Source organism: Nicotiana tomentosiformis, chromosome 2 (assembly GCF_000390325.3).
Source record: "Nicotiana tomentosiformis chromosome 2, ASM39032v3, whole genome shotgun sequence".
NCBI classification, from domain to species: Eukaryota; Viridiplantae; Streptophyta; class Magnoliopsida; order Solanales; family Solanaceae; genus Nicotiana; species Nicotiana tomentosiformis.
The window spans coordinates 14,954,168-14,971,156 of NC_090813.1; the positions used below are offsets into that span (position 1 = coordinate 14,954,168).

The 16,989-nt window shown below is 31.9% G+C and overlaps 2 long non-coding RNA genes across 2 annotated transcripts; both read left to right on the top strand.

Moving 5' to 3' along the window:
- Positions 1 to 3,778: 3,778 nt before the first annotated feature.
- Positions 3,779 to 5,686, top strand: LOC104089901 (uncharacterized). The gene is made up of 2 exons (XR_011413696.1): positions 3,779 to 4,774; positions 5,325 to 5,686. It is a non-coding gene; the product is annotated as an uncharacterized lncRNA (long non-coding RNA).
- A 3,131-nt stretch (positions 5,687 to 8,817) lies between these two features.
- On the top strand, positions 8,818 to 13,160 carry LOC138906379 (uncharacterized). Its single transcript, XR_011413697.1, has 2 exons — positions 8,818 to 9,310; positions 12,926 to 13,160. It is a non-coding gene; the product is annotated as an uncharacterized lncRNA (long non-coding RNA).
- Positions 13,161 to 16,989: the final 3,829 nt, after the last annotated feature.

Below are 16,989 nucleotides of genomic sequence, written 5' to 3' on the forward strand. Positions count from 1 at the left end.
TTTTCCTGCTAATTGTTATACGTGTTTAGTTGAAACTTGGTTTCTTTTATTCTGTGCATTATTTGAAGGGTAATTTTTTTTAAATTAAATATTATTAATATGAAGTATTTGACATTTTAAATTTGATATTGAAGCAACGTATTAAATATTTTGAAATATTATTTTCCGAAATTATTTATTCTTGAATATTTTGTAAGATTTTTGTACTTATTGTAATGGAGCCGTGAGCTCTTTATTGTGGAAAAATTTTATTGATGATTTATTTTGGCATGAGCCGTGAGCTCTTTATTGTGAAAAAAATATTGTTGTTGAATTATTTTGACAAGTTACATGATTTTAGCACTTGAGGTGAAAATTGTGATATATTGTGATATTGATACGCACGCGGTGGTATAAGGTCTGGGTATTGAAACGCATGCGGTGAGATAAGGGTGGCTTGATACGCTTGGCTAGTAGGGGAAAACTACTAGAAGTCATGCGGTGTGATAAGGATGGCTAAAACACGGGATGCTATTTCGGAAAATATGTTTTCTTTCAAATAAATTGTGAAGGCTCCCGCGGTGAGATAAGGAAATGAGATATTGTGAATTTGTTTATGGTTTGAGACTACGAGGCGGTACTTCGAAAGTGCCCTTGTTAATATTGATTTATGGCCGCAGTTGCCTTGATTATTTGCTGTGATTTTCTTAAAGTTGAAAGGAAATTCGGTTTTGTTTCCACGAGATATTATTTGAAATTCTGTTTTGTTTCCACGAGATATTATTTTCCATTATTTTGCTTAATTAAATGGTGACACACTACTTGATTCATTTTCAATGTTATTTTATTTTACTATATTGTTAAATATTTTACCATGCCATTATTATATTCCAGTAGGGCCTCACCTGACCTCATCACTACTCTACCGAGGTTAGGCTTGGCACTTACTGGATACCGCTGTGGTGTACTTATACTACGCTTCTGCACATCTTTTTGTGCAGATCCAGGTACATCTTACCAGTCTAGACGTCAGTGAGTTACCTGCGCACGGAGACTTCGAGGTATATCTGTCAGCGTCCGCAGACTCCGGAGTCCCCTTCTATCATTTTTACGTTGCTTTCTTATTTTTCTTTAGACCTTGATATATAGAGACATTGAGAATAAATTCTTAGAAACTTGTGACTTACTTTTACCGGGTTTTGGGAGTTGAAATTATTTGAATTGTAGTTTATTTATTTCATATATTTATTATTATTCCGCATTGATAGGCTTACCTAGTCTTAGAAACTAGGTGCCATCACGACATCCTACGGAGGGAATTTGGGGTCGTAACACTCGGGCTCCAAACTAAACATGCACACAAGTGTAATAGCATCCTACGAACTTGCTCGTGCGATCAAAACATCAGAATAACACCTAAAACCACGAATCAGACACCAAAACAAATGATGTTTTCAAAGAAACTTAAGAACTTTTAATTTTTCTACTGGATGTCTGAATAACGTCAAATCACTTCCGTCTTGCACCAAATTTTGCAGACAAGTTATAAATACTGAAACGAGCCTATACCACATTTCGGAACCAAAATCCGAACCCGATAGCAATAAAGTCAACCTACAGTCAAACTTAAAAATTATTTAAACCTTTAAATTGCTAGTTTTCAACAAATTATATTAATTCAAGCAAGGGGCTTCCGAACTAGGTTTCGGGCATACTCCTAAGTCTCAAATCACGATACGGACCTACCGGGACCGTCAAAACACTAATCCGGGTCCGTTTACATAAAACGTTGACCGTAGTCAACTCAAATGAATTTTAAGGCACAATTTCACATTTTCATAAATTTTTTCATAAAAACTTTTCGGAATGAAGACAAGGACTATGCATGCAAATCGAGGAAGACTAAACGGAGATTTTCGAGGTCTCGAAACACAGAAATAAAAAGTAAAATTGTAAATGACCTATCAGATTATCACACATTCTTTCTCCATATTTAATTTGATAACAGTTAATGCATGCACTTAATAATATTTTACTAGTATTTATATGGGATTGGGTCTTCAAGGTTGTTATATAGGAAGAAGCCTAACTTAGTGGATGAGGAAAAAACGAAGAATGTGGGTGTGTAGAAGACTGATATGCAAGCGCGGGAGAATTGAGATTTTGCAATAGGGTGCCATCCACTAGGGGCGGATCCAACGCTATGGCTTCGGGTCCATCTCAACCTAGTATTTTCAACGTGGAATTTTAATTTATATATAAAAATTTAATAAAACTATAATAAATAATAAATATGAACCTATAACTTTATAAATATAATGAGTTAAATGTTAAAATCTTAAAAATTGAACCCATAAAATTTAAATCCTAAATTTACATCTGCCACCAACTTGTATGTGTAGTGTTTATTTAGACGTACTCATATTTTTAAAGCTAATATACCACTATGCAGGATACCTAGTAGATAACTTTATTAATAAAAATCAAATTGTCTCTTACATTAAAAAAACATGACAAAAATTTAAAAAATATTTTGGTCAAGTTTCTAAAATTTGCTTATCTTTAAAATTGCTTCTTTCAAAAGTGCTTTTTAATAAGTACTTTGAGAGAAAAATAGTTGTTTGTATTGGTTAATCAATTAGAAAAACATTTTTGAGTTGTAATTTGGGTTTGGCCAACAATTTCAGAAAGTGATTTTCTGTATCAAATTACGAATAAAGATAAGAAAAAATTTACTTAATAGTTATATTATTTAAGTAAGTAAATAATTTTAATTTTTTATGAAAGATTATATTTAATTTTTTATTTTTATTTACGTAAAATATGAAAATATAATTTAAAAGAACTTATTTAAAGAAATTAAAATATCATTCAACAAATATAAAAAATTACTGCACTAATCACTCTATATCAGAATCTACCCTAAAAATAAGAAGAAATACTTTTACATGAGAGTTCCCAAAAATTGCGATTAGGATAACGTAAGTATTAGGTTAAAGTAGGTAGGGTTATTTGGTATATTTTTGTCATGTGAAAAATTACAAATAATTTTTGCTTCTACGGATACACTACATTTTTCAGCTTCTTAAAAACAAAGATTCTGTTTCTACTCAAAAGTACTTTTGTTTCTTCCTAGAAGCTTGACCAAACAACTCAACTTTTTAAAATAAATATTTTATTTAAAAAGAAAAAATACTTTTGACCTCCTAGAAACTTGACCAAACATACTAATATTAATTAATTGCTTCAATTTTCAATTTGGTACAATCTGGTGTGAAATTCGGAAAACAAATAATATTAAATTATATTTGCTATTAAGAAAAAAAAGTTGAACTAAAATCGAACAAAATCATCAATATATACCACTTGTTAAACTTATTAATTCTTTCTCATTTCTTTTCCTAGCTTGCAATAAAAAACCATCTTTGGTAATAGGAAATTCTCCAGTAACCAACAAGCACTAAGATTTTGGTTTGGAAATTTAATTATGTGTTAGCTAGACTTGATTATGAGATGGTATTTCGAGTACATGATATTAATTAAATGGATGCTTTTTTTGCTATACATTAAATGGATGTTGTTCAGTAATATTTCTCTTCAATCTGTGAATCATAAAAATAAATTTATTTGATTTAAAATAAACAACTGATGCTGACAAGTATAGACTCTGAATCACTTATCCAATCCTTTAAAGGCAAACCAGTTAAAATTGAATGGTCGTCATTTTGTTCTTGTCTGGCTGTTAGTTATTTTCTTATCCTCGTCTCCAATTCCTACCAATGTTAACTAACCCCTTTTGCACTTCAAATTAACAAACTTTTCACTTTCACTTTTTCGTTTCTTCATTTCTTTCTTTCCATTTTTCACATCTTTCTATCTCTCCAATCTGATTTATAAAAGAAGGGGAGAGAGGAAAGAAAATTAGTCAAATCATGACTCTATCAAAGGATAATGATGAACAACAAAAACATGTTATGGGGTACCCTTCAATATCTAAATACAATCAAAGTATTAAACACGGGTTCCCTTCACAATATGATAGTAATTACCAACAATACAATTATTTTTCTCAAGGGTATATTTTACCCATCCAAGGCTATCCTAACCCTAACCCTAACCCTAATTTATACGTATCTTCATCATCCAATTATCCGACTAATAAGTACATATCAATGGCGGCTTATAATCCAATGGAAGAACAAAACAATGGAAAATTATCATTTGGTCGTTTGATGGTTATTTTGATGCTAATTTTGGTAGTAGGAATGATCATGTTAAGCCTAGTAATTTGGCTACTTTTTGGAACTGAAGGACCTGTGTTTCATATATTAGCTTTAAGTGTTCCTAGTTTTAGGATTATTAACTCGTCAATAGTTGGTAATTGGCAAGTAAATTTCACAATGTGTAACATCAATGATCACTCAAAAATCAAAGTTTTTCATGGCAAGACTTCCATTTTTTACAAAACTAACCTTTTGGCTGTGACACCTTTTGATCCTGTAAATTTGGAGGCTAAAAGTACGATGAATATGTTGTTCAATTTAACCACATTACCTGAAGGAAATGTTTTGGATCAAGTGGCTATATCAGAAATTAGTAAAGATAAAAGTGATGGGGACATAGAATTTTCCTTGGAGATTTCTTTGAAGGCTGTTTTAGCTTCTGATTTAGAGTGGCAAAGCCATAAGATGATGGTTTATTGCAATAATTTGAAAGTTCAGTTTGGACCTGAAGATAAAGGAGAATTGGTAGCAGCTGACAAAATTAAATGTCTAATTGTTGGATAATTGATTTGGTAAGTGTTCTGCTGATATATTTCCCCATTGATTTTTCACCACCCTTTCCAACCCTTTGCTATATTATATTTTTCTTTGATCTACGTTATTAGTCTGTTTGGCCAAAATATCAAAATCTATTTATTTTGAAAAGTATTTTTTTGTTAGAATTGCTTTTTGAAAAAGTATTTTATGGAAGTAGCAGTTTGTTTCGCTAATGAATTTGAAAAATACTTTTGCCAATTTTAAAGCAGCAATTTGTGCTCAACCAAGTTTAGGGAAAATTATTTTTTTCAGCTTCTCAAAATTAGCTTCTGCTACTACTCAAAAATATTTATTTTTTTCCTAAAAGTTTAGCCAAATACCTCAACTCTTTGAAATAAGTACTTTAAAAAAAAAAAATTACACACTTTGATTTCACATAGGCTTGTCCAAACATGCTATATGTTTTCATTGAATTCCTGAATGCACCATAATAAGAATTCACAGCTTTAGTATTAGAAACTTCTTTTAGAATTATATCTAATACCTTTCCAATTCATGACATTTTCTTAACTAAATTATATGCAGTTGAATTACAAGAAGGGTACGAGGTTTATGAACAAATTCTAGGGATATCTTCTCGTCTGGCTGTGATTCTTGGCAAAGTGAACATTCTTTGGACCAAGTATTTGAGAACAGGAAAGAGGATTTTGGTAGGAATATTGGAGTAAAGCTGAGCTTTCAGTTTATTTTTCTTCTTTTTCTAATAAATCATGTTCCAAGTTTTTCATTAGATGGATTTAGATTTGGGCAATATATATGTAACTGTATTGCACCAATTGGGAGGCTGGTACTTTGGGCATCCAATAGGCCCCAGTTTAATACATTTTTGTATATATTGTTAATTTGTACAGTGCTTTTGAAATACGAAGTATATTGTTACTTTTCGATATTCTCTTACGATTTATTTTCTCCTTTTCTGTTGAAAGGTAAGTTTCACACGCCCAAAATATCTGTTTCGGAAGGATTAAGTTGGACCTATATACGTGGATGATACACTTTTGATCACTCAACTATTAGTACATTTTTATTCCAATACTTATGATATATAATTCATTAAGTACATTTTCCCTTGAATTAATTTAATTAAATGTGTGTTATTTATCCCATTACATGGAAAATTATTGTATTTTGGATTATTTTTAGAACTATAACAACGTCAAACATGAAGTAACAATATAAATTTAACATAACAAATGAGAAGAATTAACCCAAATAGCCGTTTACCTAATCACTTAAATTAAAAATAGCCGGTGGAAGTATAATATAAGCATAACTTATGTACTATATGTGTATAATTATGTATAATCTGTGTATATGGCTAAAAAAAGTAAATAATGAATATGACTGGCTAGCCGCCCACCTAATCTCTTGAACTAAAAATAGTCGGTGAAGGTATAATATATGCATACTTTATGTACTATGTGTGTATAATTATATATAATCAATGCATAATCTATATATATGACTAGAAAAAGTAAGTAATGAATATGACCGACTATTTGCGTAAAGCTCACAATAATTTAATGATTTATGAAGATTCACACGTCAAAAGCGCACACTTCAATTGAAGGTTTAGATGTCCTTAACCGAATATCACAAATCCAAAACTTAGAATTTGTTAAAATTTCAGGGACTAAAAATGCAAATTTATGTGCTGTTTTTTTTTTTTTTGTTTGTTTGTTTGTTGATAAAATTCTCAAATTTTATAAGCACGAGTAGTTTTTAGCTCTCGAGGACCTCTAAATCAATCATAAAAATTTAAGGGGTGACCAGGTTCCACCTTGCTATTTAAATTATATCCAACTTCTTCAAAATACTTAATTTTTAATCAGTGGCAAACTTAAGACAAAAGCTTTTCCATAATTGTTCTTCAGATTTCCATCTGAAATCAGTAGGTTCAAATATGTTTCAGGTACAAGGATTTCGATCTAATTCCTAAACACGAACAGCCCGCAAAAATTGAACCTCAGATTCACAATTCCTTTTTTTTTGTTTTTTTTTTTTTGTTTTTAGAATTAACTGTAAATTGTAAATTAAATTTGGGATTTTACAAATATAGCTGTCCATATTAACTGTTTAATTAATTGTTTATTTTTTCTAGTCATATACATAGATTATGCATTGATTATACACAATTATACATATATAATACATAAATTATTCATTCACCGGCTATTTTTAGTTTAAGTGGTAGGGTGAACGGCTATTTGGATTAAGTTTTCATTAAATTCAGCTAAAGAAGACAATTCCCCCTACATTTCAAACAAGCAAATATTCAACTCCTTAGATTTTCCGATCCAAATTCAAAATTACATAAGCCAACTTTACTCAGAACGGGACATCGGAGGAATCAAGTACTCCCTCCGGTCCACAATAAGTGACCATTTTACTTTTAGCACATCTATTAAAGAAATACGAACTCCTAGAGTAAAAAAGATATATTCACTAAATTAACCTTAATTAATTGTTATCTTGACATATTGAAATATGTAAATAAGGAAAAATTTTGGAAAAATAAAATTAATTTCTTCTTGATTATGTAAATGGACATTTATTTTGGACTAAAATAAAAAGGTAAAATGATCACTTATTGTGGACCGGAGGGAGTAGCGTTTATCATTAGAGCATCATTCATGAGATTTTGTATATTTTTTAATTTATGTTTAATGTATTTGATTTGAAAATTTAAAAAGTGACAAAGTTGTCGAAGCCTAAGTTTTTTTCCCTTCATCCTAGCCTAGTATCATCTTTCAAAGAACGAATGAAAAATAATACTACAACATACTTTTTTTTTTCCGATGAAGGTGTATATAAAATTGAAATTATTCAAAAATTATTTCCTGATGAAGGTGTATGTAAAATTGAAATTATTCGATTTTTTTTTTCCTGATGAAGGTGTATATAAAATTGAAATTATTCGAAACTTTTTTTCCCTGATAAAGGTGTATATAAAATTGAAATTATTCGAACCTTTCGATCCTCAATCTAAACCAACTTCTAGAAGTATATCCCCTTTTTTTTTGGAATTTTTACATATCTATATACTACTGGAAATTTTATTACCCTCCCTACTCAAGTTTCAATTTAATTACATCCTATACAAATTTACCAATTATTCAATTATTTCCCATTCTTATTTTCTCTCCCTCATGCTCTCTCTCTCTCTCTCTCTCTCTCTCTCTCTCTCTCTCTCTCAATCCCTAATTCCAGTAATGTAGAACAAAAGAAAAGAGAGCAGCAATTTCACCATTGACAGCCATTAAAAAACTTTGAAGTTTTGAATTCGAATTTGGGTTTTCAAAAAATATTATTTGTTTGAATTGGGTGTTGTTGCAAATAATTGGGAATTCTCTCTACGTCTCTCTCTATCTCTCAATCCCTAATTCCAGTAATGTAAAGCAAAGGAAAGGAGAGTAGCAATTCCACCATTGACAGCCATTAAAAAACTTTAAAGCTTTGAATTCGAATTTGGATTTTTAAAAATCATTATTTGTTTCGATTGGGTGTTGTTGCAAACAAATGAGAATATTGTTTGGAGTTTACATCTCAATTTTGAGGGTGTTTTGGTGAAGATTAGACTTGATTTTGGCTGAATTTCAGATTGAAATTCGAAGAAGAAGAAGAAGAAGAAGAAGACATAACATATATTATACTTACTAAATTATGTAAGCACATAATTTTTGACCCGCGTAACTTTTAAAAGTAGTATTTTAAAAATATTTACTTTTAATTTCAGTCAACTTTTAATTTTAATTTCAAAAAAATATAAGTTTAAAAATACAAAAATAGTTTTATAATATTTCTTCTCTTATTAATTAGTATATTTTTGTAGTATTTTTATTTTTATTCAATGAGAAAGAATTAAATTTGGAGCAATTGGGAGCTCATTTTCGTATTTTAGTGGCCCAATAAAACAAATGTTCATTCTTCCCAATCTGTTTTAACCCAAACCCTTTTCTCACCCATCAAACCCTTCCTTTAATCATAGCCATTAATCCACTTCCATCCAAGGGTCAATATTAATTCCCCACCCCAAATAAAACCTAACTAATCTTCCCCAAATAAGGACCTAAATCCAAAATTCCTAAGGAGAACGGTAGACCTCACCCCCAAAACCCAAAAGCTTCAGTCGCCTACTCCTTCTCTAAAATTTAATAATCTATGCTGCTTCAATGATCAATGGAAAACAAAGAAATTAAAGGAATCCATATGAAACAAATCAAATTGAGTTCACTGCTAACACAAGAAATCAAAAGGGATAAGCAATAGGCGAGAGGGGGAAACAGAGTTAGAGAAAATAGCAGAAAGGGGGACGAAAAAATGGTAGAGAACAAAGAGGGGAACGGACAGTGGAATAGAAAACAGACCTGGGGGATTTTCCTTGCAAAAGGAAAAGAGATCTGGAAAAACGGAACAAAGACTTCACCTAAAATTAGTACCAAAATTTCAGTCGAGTTCGAGTTGAGCCCGTTCGAGGTCTTCGAGTTCCGCCCAGAGTTCATCGGATCGAGGTCCATTGCTACACCTTGTTCTTATTTAATTTTTAGTGATTCTTCTTGGTGTATTTTGATATCGAATGAAGTTCTACTTGACTTTTAATTTACACAATGATGTGCTTGTGATGTTTCTGTTTTGCATTAGAGTATATTAAATGCTTATTGATGTCTGATTTCTTAACAAACAAACGTGCTTATTAGATTAATGATGAGTCAAATTGGGAATTTTAATAAAGAGGGACACAAGGTGATTAAGGAAAATATTTCAGTTGGGAATTTGGCAATTTCCTTGTCTATATTTGGTAATTTGAGTTCTAAAAGGCCGATGTTATATTTTAGTTGCATTTTATTTCGCTGGTCATTCTCATCGTCTGTTTCTTATCCACAACAATTTCCATAATTCATGGCCTCACAATAATCTCAAAGATTAGGAAAATAATCAAATGCGCTAGTTTGCTTTAGGCACGATTAATAGCAAATCATAGTGAATATGGGTATGGTTCCCATGACTATGGGTATGATATTGTAGTTGTATATAACTGGGTACAAATAATGTATGAAAGTTGTAGATAAGTTGTATAATATATAATTAGTTGTATGAAATTTATTTTTACTATGTATAAATCAGATACAAAATATACAAAAGATATATTGTATAAAATTTATATAAAAATTATATTTAAGTTGTATGATATTGTAATTATATTTAACTGGGTAGAAATAATATATAAAAGTTGTAGATAAGTTATAGAGTCATAGGCAATTCAAAGCACCACCCATGGTTTTCTTGTAGCAACTTGAATCTTTTTCATTTGCAGAGATTTTACTGGCTAATGTGCATACTTGGTGCATTGTATTTCATACACTATCTGTATTGGGAGTTGTTTATGTTATTGCATCCGATTTGTTGATTTTAAAGTAGATCTAAGCTTTAGCTACACTTTTTGGTTGACTTTTCAATTATCGCGATTTATTGGTTAAGTGTTAGAAATTACTATTGAAAATCTAAATTACGTCGTTTAGTTGGTTTTGTTGTTCTGATATAAACTGAAGAAAGAAAATGCTTAGGAACGAATTGTTTAATAGTTGAAAACGTTGAAGGACTAGAGTCTAAGTATCGTAGGATCAGTGATTGTTCAATTTCGCCAATATGCTCGTAGAGAATATCGAAAATATTTAGGGAGGAAGAGCCACTTTTTATTTGTAAAGTTGTTAGTAATGGAGCTAGCTTTGTCAGTGATAATTTTGTGTCACATCTGGCAATTTCTATCACACTTAAACTTTGTTTGGAGAGAAGACGGGAGAGAGGAGAGAAAAAAAGGAAAAGGGTGTAACTAAATCCCTTGATTGAAGGCACAAATAATGGATTAGCCTTTTAAGGTGAATTGTATATATTTTGTAACTAAAATGTGTTTAGGTCGTGTAAATACCAAAACATAAATATTTTTCGTAATAAGATTTCAAATAGTGTATAGGAATGAAAAAATTATTTTTTTTCCGCGACTAGAAGTACGCGTCCTAAACGAGTAGTAATATGTACGTAAAACAAGTGGTTTTTTAGCTCTTCTATTCTATAGTCCTCACAAATCGAGAATTCAAGTTTATGTTGATCCGAAGAAAATGCTTTATATATTACCTAGCTAGTAACAATATTTTAAAATGTAATAAAAAAATCTTAATAAAATTTTCTTTCTTGAGTTTTCTTCCACCCTTTATTACCAAAATTTTCGTTTCGTGTTTCTCTTATTTCTCCATTTTCTCAATCTCCTCCTTCTCTCCTTGAATCTCCGGGCAAGAAACTATCATCCTTTCTCCCTTTCTTGGGAAGGGGACAAATTTAACCATGTCAGATTCTTCAGTTGATGATAAAAAAGATGAAACAAAACAAGTTTTAGATCATAATTTCCCCCCATATTATCCCAATCCTGGATATTATTATGCTCCATATGATCATTTTCCAGGATCATATGGACAACCTTATCTTGGTTATCCTAATCCTAACGTGCCACAATCCCTTTATTTCTACCCAAATTACCAATCTGATTACTATGACAATAATAACAATAATATTAATACTACCCCTCAACCCCAAATATCAAACGTAGCCCCACCATCAAGAAAATTGTTAACTTTCTGTCGAGTCTTGTTTTGCCTTATTTTCATTATAATCTTGGGTATCATTATCACTCTCGTAGTTATATGGTGGAAATTTTTACCATATGAGCCCAGATTTGAGGTTGTATCATTCGTTGTGAATTCGTTCGAGATATCCAACTCCTCAAAATTGAGAGCAGATTGGGAGATAGAAATGAACGTGAAAAATCCCAATAGGAAACTGGATATTAAGTTCGAGCATATATCAACTAGTTTGATGTACAAGTTTACACTTCTTGAAACGTCGTTCAGTGCACCTTTTAAACTGAATAAAAAAAGTGAAGCTACGTTTCGTGTTGATTTTGATATTCCAAATTCAAATCATAAGAAAATGGGAGGTCTTGTTGTGAATGATATAGCTCGAGATCGAAGAAAAGGTCACTTATCTTTTGATTTGAGGATAGAAGCTAAAATATTGAATATGGAAGGCAACAAGGGGAGAAACCGAAAAACAGTGTATGTTATATGTGAAGATTTAAATTTGGAGTTCAAGAATTCTTCTAGCTTGCCAAACTGGGATGGTTATATAGTGGAATGCACTTTTGACGATGATTAAATCGAGTCTTTTTATTCTTTTCTTTTTGCTGCTTTCATTGTCAATACTTTTTTTTTTGGTTAGTTATTTTTTTTCCTTTTTCTTCTAGAGGTAAGATAAAGTTCTAGAAAACAAAATGAGTATTTCTTTTTGTTTTTGTTTTCTTGGAATTAAATTGCAGAATGGCTCACTATTTTTAAAAAGAAATATATATTGGCAGCATTTTGTAGTGTTATGAATTTTTGGGCGTTCAATTACGTCCGTTTAGTTTTCTTTATACTAAATCTAATTGTAGAGATTGAATTTAAACAAATGCTACTATCTCTCTCACTTTTTTGTTTTTGTTATAAGAATTGAAAAATAAAGGACAACTCCGTGTACAAGGCATCTCGCGTTCATACATGGTCAGGGAAAGGGCTGCATCCAAAATGTATAATGTAGACAGTCTAACCTAATGTAAGCGTTGGTGGCTGATTTCACGGCTCTTCCTTAAGAATTGAACAACTCCTGCCATATTCGTATATGTCTACAATTGAATTGCTCATCCTTACAACTTCGTATATGGTAGCCTTGAAGAAATTTCATGGTTCTACACATTAATTAACAAGAAGCAGAGGCCACAAGCAACTTTATTAACTCTAGACACTAACGATGTAAAAAATATTTAGACAATTAGGTCACTTAATTGCAGATGACTTAATTTGGTAAGCATTTATTTGTAATTTATGTCAATATACATGACTTAAATCCTTTACGGTATCTTATTTCCGTGTCTATCACGTTGTTCGCCAAGCTCGAAGCTAAATCTTGTAGCCTCTCTTATTCGCCTCTTCGATTTTGTTGCTTCATCTTCACGTATAGGCAGTGTAGGAATGTGTATATAAAAACAAATTAGATAGTTACGGATATCATAAAATGATAACTTACTTGTTCTTATGTAGCAAAAGCGGAAGACAGGAACAAGCCGCAACTGAAATTGCTGACCGACGGTGATTGTCACAGTATATCGGAGCAACTCCGAATATCACAGGCTAAATCCTAGGATTGATTAATAAAAGTAGAGAGCGGTGAAAAATACTGCAGACTGTGTATATTTAGTTGTGAACTTATATAAGAAATATTTCGGGTTAACTAAAGCATTTACTTTAGGCCTCAGAAAATTAGAGGCCCCCAAAAGTTGCTTATATTATTTAATTATACTAGTCAAAGCGCGTACCCATTTCAATAAAAATATAATTTCCTTTAAAAAATCACATAATATTATTATATAATGTGTACGAATTATATAAAATTATAAATAAAAAATATCTTTAAATGATGCATATTTTTTCTATTTAGCTAGCTCAATAAATAAAGAAATCATATTCCACAGAAATTATGAGATGCCTTATTAAGATTTATGAGGACTTATGTGGGAATGTCTTATGAATTGTTTTTCTTCAATAATGTAATACTGAAAACAAAACATAAAATTACTTTTATCACGACTCTCTCATAGCATAAGTTGAAAATGGAATCTTTGCTTTTTAACCCTATACCTGCTAAAATTATTGTCAGGGACATCGTAAAATTGAAAAAATGACTAATATTGAGATAATATTTATAACAAATAACTAAATATAAAAATATGATATAGCGAACATTGTCATTTGATGGCCAAAATGCAAAAAGTAAAAAGATAAAAATGAAAACTTATTATGATACATTTGTCTTCTAGTATTTTATTTTATTTTAAATTTGTATTTTTACCAATTTAACTTTCAATTTGACGCTATTTTTTTATTTCTTTCACTGGGATGCTCTTCTTATGAAAAATAAATTTATGTACGTTAATAGTTTAGTCAAATTGACAAGTAATTCATTTTACTTATTCGATAAATTTGATAAAGAATAAAATTGGATATTATTGCTAATTATTTAATTAAAAGATTAAATTATTTGTTCTATTAAAGGAAATAATTAGTTTTTGTTAATTCCAATTAGTAATATTAGTTTTTACTATTTTCCAAATACTTTACTTTAAAACCAACTAACGCTATGTGTTATTAAATTTTTCTTTACTTAAAATAAATTAAGATTTTATTTTTTATATATATTTTTTATTTAAACTATGTAACATAATTATAAATGTAACGACCCGACCGATCGTTTTGAGCTCTAGAGCGTTGTTCGGCGGTTTGAGGCCTTGAGTAGCTTCACTTCAGGTATTATGACCTGTACGTGTGGTCGGAATTGAATTTCGGAGTTGATTTGGAAAGGAAATTCTAAATTCAGAAGCTTTAAGTTGGAAGAGTTGACCAAGGTTTGACTTTTGAGTAAGCGACCTCGAAATCTGGATTTGAAGGTTCCAATAGGTTCGTATGATGATTTCGGACTTGGGCGTATGTTCGGATTGAGTATCGGGTGATCCGGGGGAATTTTGGCATTTTGAAAGTTTTAGAATTACCTAAGTTTGGTTTGAAGTGGATTTTGGTGTTATCGATATCCGTTTGGGATTCCAAGCCTTGGAATAGGTTCGCATCGTGACTTATGACTTGCACGTAAAATTTGGCGTCATTCCGGAATGTTTACGTGTGATTCGGACGCTTTCAGCGAATAGTGAAGGTTTGAAAGTTAAGAGAGTTTAAGAAATTGAGTTTGATCTTTAATTCTTGGTAATTTGTGTTCCGATCCTTCGGATAAGTTTACATAAGGTATATAAACTTGTTAGAATTATTGAAGGGAGTTCCTCGGGTGAGTTTTGGGGTGGTTTCAGACCACTTTTAGGCCTTTTGGAACTGCTGATAACCGGTGTCGAGGGCGTGAAATGCGACGGCGGAGGTTTGAGCCGTGATCGCGAAGAGCAAAGTGTTGTTCCAGGCCTGGTGAATCACGATCACGGAAGGAAGGTCGCGATCACGTAGAAGAAATTTCTGCTATCAACGGTCTGACTTCGGAAGCTTATATCTTGTAATCTATATGGAATTTGGAGATGATACAAAAACGAAAGTTGTAGCCCTTTGAATCTAGTTTTTAAAAAATTAAATCGTTTGGCATTTGAAATTTTATACAAAATTTCATGGCCATTATATTGAAGGGTGTCTATGACGAAGAAAACACAAATTGTACATTGCGATCGCGGGATTTTGGCCGCGATCGCGATGAAGGAAACGTTGTTGGAAATTTTGTTAACTGCGATCGCATAGATTATGACCATGATCGCGAAGAAGGAGGCATAGCAGGTGTATTAAATATTTAATTTCGGGATTTTGAGCTCATTTCTTCACTTTTAAGTTCTTGGAGATCATGTGGGGCGATTTGGGGGTGATTCTTAAAGATCATTTTCGCCGTATATCATAAGGTAAGTTGTTCCTACTTGTTTCGAGTTAAATACATGGGTTATATATGAATTTTAACATGTAATTTGATAGAAATTGTGGATGTTTTGGAAGAAAACCTAGAATTGATATTTTTGGATTTTGACCACGAAATTAGATATGCAATTGGGAATAAATTATATAATTGAGTTCGTGGTGCTATGGGTAATGTTTATCTTCAAAAATATTCAGAATCTGGGCACGTGGGTGATAATAGGCTATAATTATATAGTTTAGCTACTATTTGCACTCTAACTTAGCTGTACTTTATTGATATTTGAATGTTAAATAATAATAAATTACTCTAATTAAGAACTTTATGCTTTGCAGGAGCAATTCTACGCTATGAGGACGTTAAAGAGTGTTTCGGAGCTAATATGGAGCATTGAAGGCCAATTGGAGGTTAGAGCGCTTAAAAAGAAGAAAGAAAATAATGCTGCAGAAAATCTTCTAGGTGCGCGGTCTATGCGCGGCCTCGCGCTAGGCCGCGCATGTCAGGCAGAAACTGGCCAAAGTGCGCGGTCGATGCGCGGTGGATCTGCGGCCGCGCACGTGCTTCCGAAAAAAATCGTCCAAGGCCAATTTTGTAATTTGAGATGCGACTAACCTTGACCTATATGAAGCCCAGCTCGCCCAAAAAGAGGGTATCTCTATTTTTAGAAGAACTTAGGAGGCAAGAACACAAAAAGAGCAAGACAAAGAATTCTCCTACGAGTTTTTCATCATCTTCTTCTTAATTCCCTTGTTGGTTATGACTTTTTATATTGTAATCTTGCATAGTAGTATGAGTAGCTAAACCCGTCATCTAGGGTTGATGGAACTAATTGTTGGATGAAGTCTTGATTACGTTTTGATATAATTGAGCCATTTTTTCTCTATAATTGTTCAACTATGTGTTTCTTGTGATTAATTGAAAGGGCCCTTGATTAATCGTGGCTAGTTGTCTAGTGTTGCTTGAGAAAGAACACTTGATTAGATTGTTGTTGAACAACGCCACTTTCGAGTAAGTTAAGAGATTAATTACTTAAATTTAAAAGCGGGATTAGAGATAACGAAGCTTTGGTGTGATATTTATGAGTTGTACAAATTGTCAACTAAAATAGTTCGAGAGAATGACTCTAGTAAATTATCGTAATTGATCGAGAGATAAGTACGGTAAGTAAGAACTCATCATCTTTATAGAGTGTTACGGCGAGATTATAGCTAACGTGCCAGGAATTAATCCGACAATTGAGAAAATCAATAGCCCTAGATTCTTTTACCCTTGAATTCAACTTCATTCTTGCTTATTGATAGTTTTTATTGTCATTTTTCCTTAGTTAAATAATTTTTGTTAATTATCAAATAAAATCTTGTACTCTGAAAATTGTTTGAGCTTATCATTAGCGATACTAAAAGTTATAGCAAATAGGTTAGTTCTCTGTGGGATTCGACTCCAGACTCTTGAACCGGATTATTTTTGCAACGACCGCTTAGTCCTTTTTATAAGGCATAGTTGGGCGTGATCAATATTTGGCGCCGTTGCCGGGGATCGAACCCGGGCCACCCGCGTGACAGGCGGGAACGCGCACTAGGTGCCGGTTTTAGGTTATTTCATTAGTTAATTTATTTTTTCTCCCTTACTAATAACCGACCCCCCCTCCCCCCTT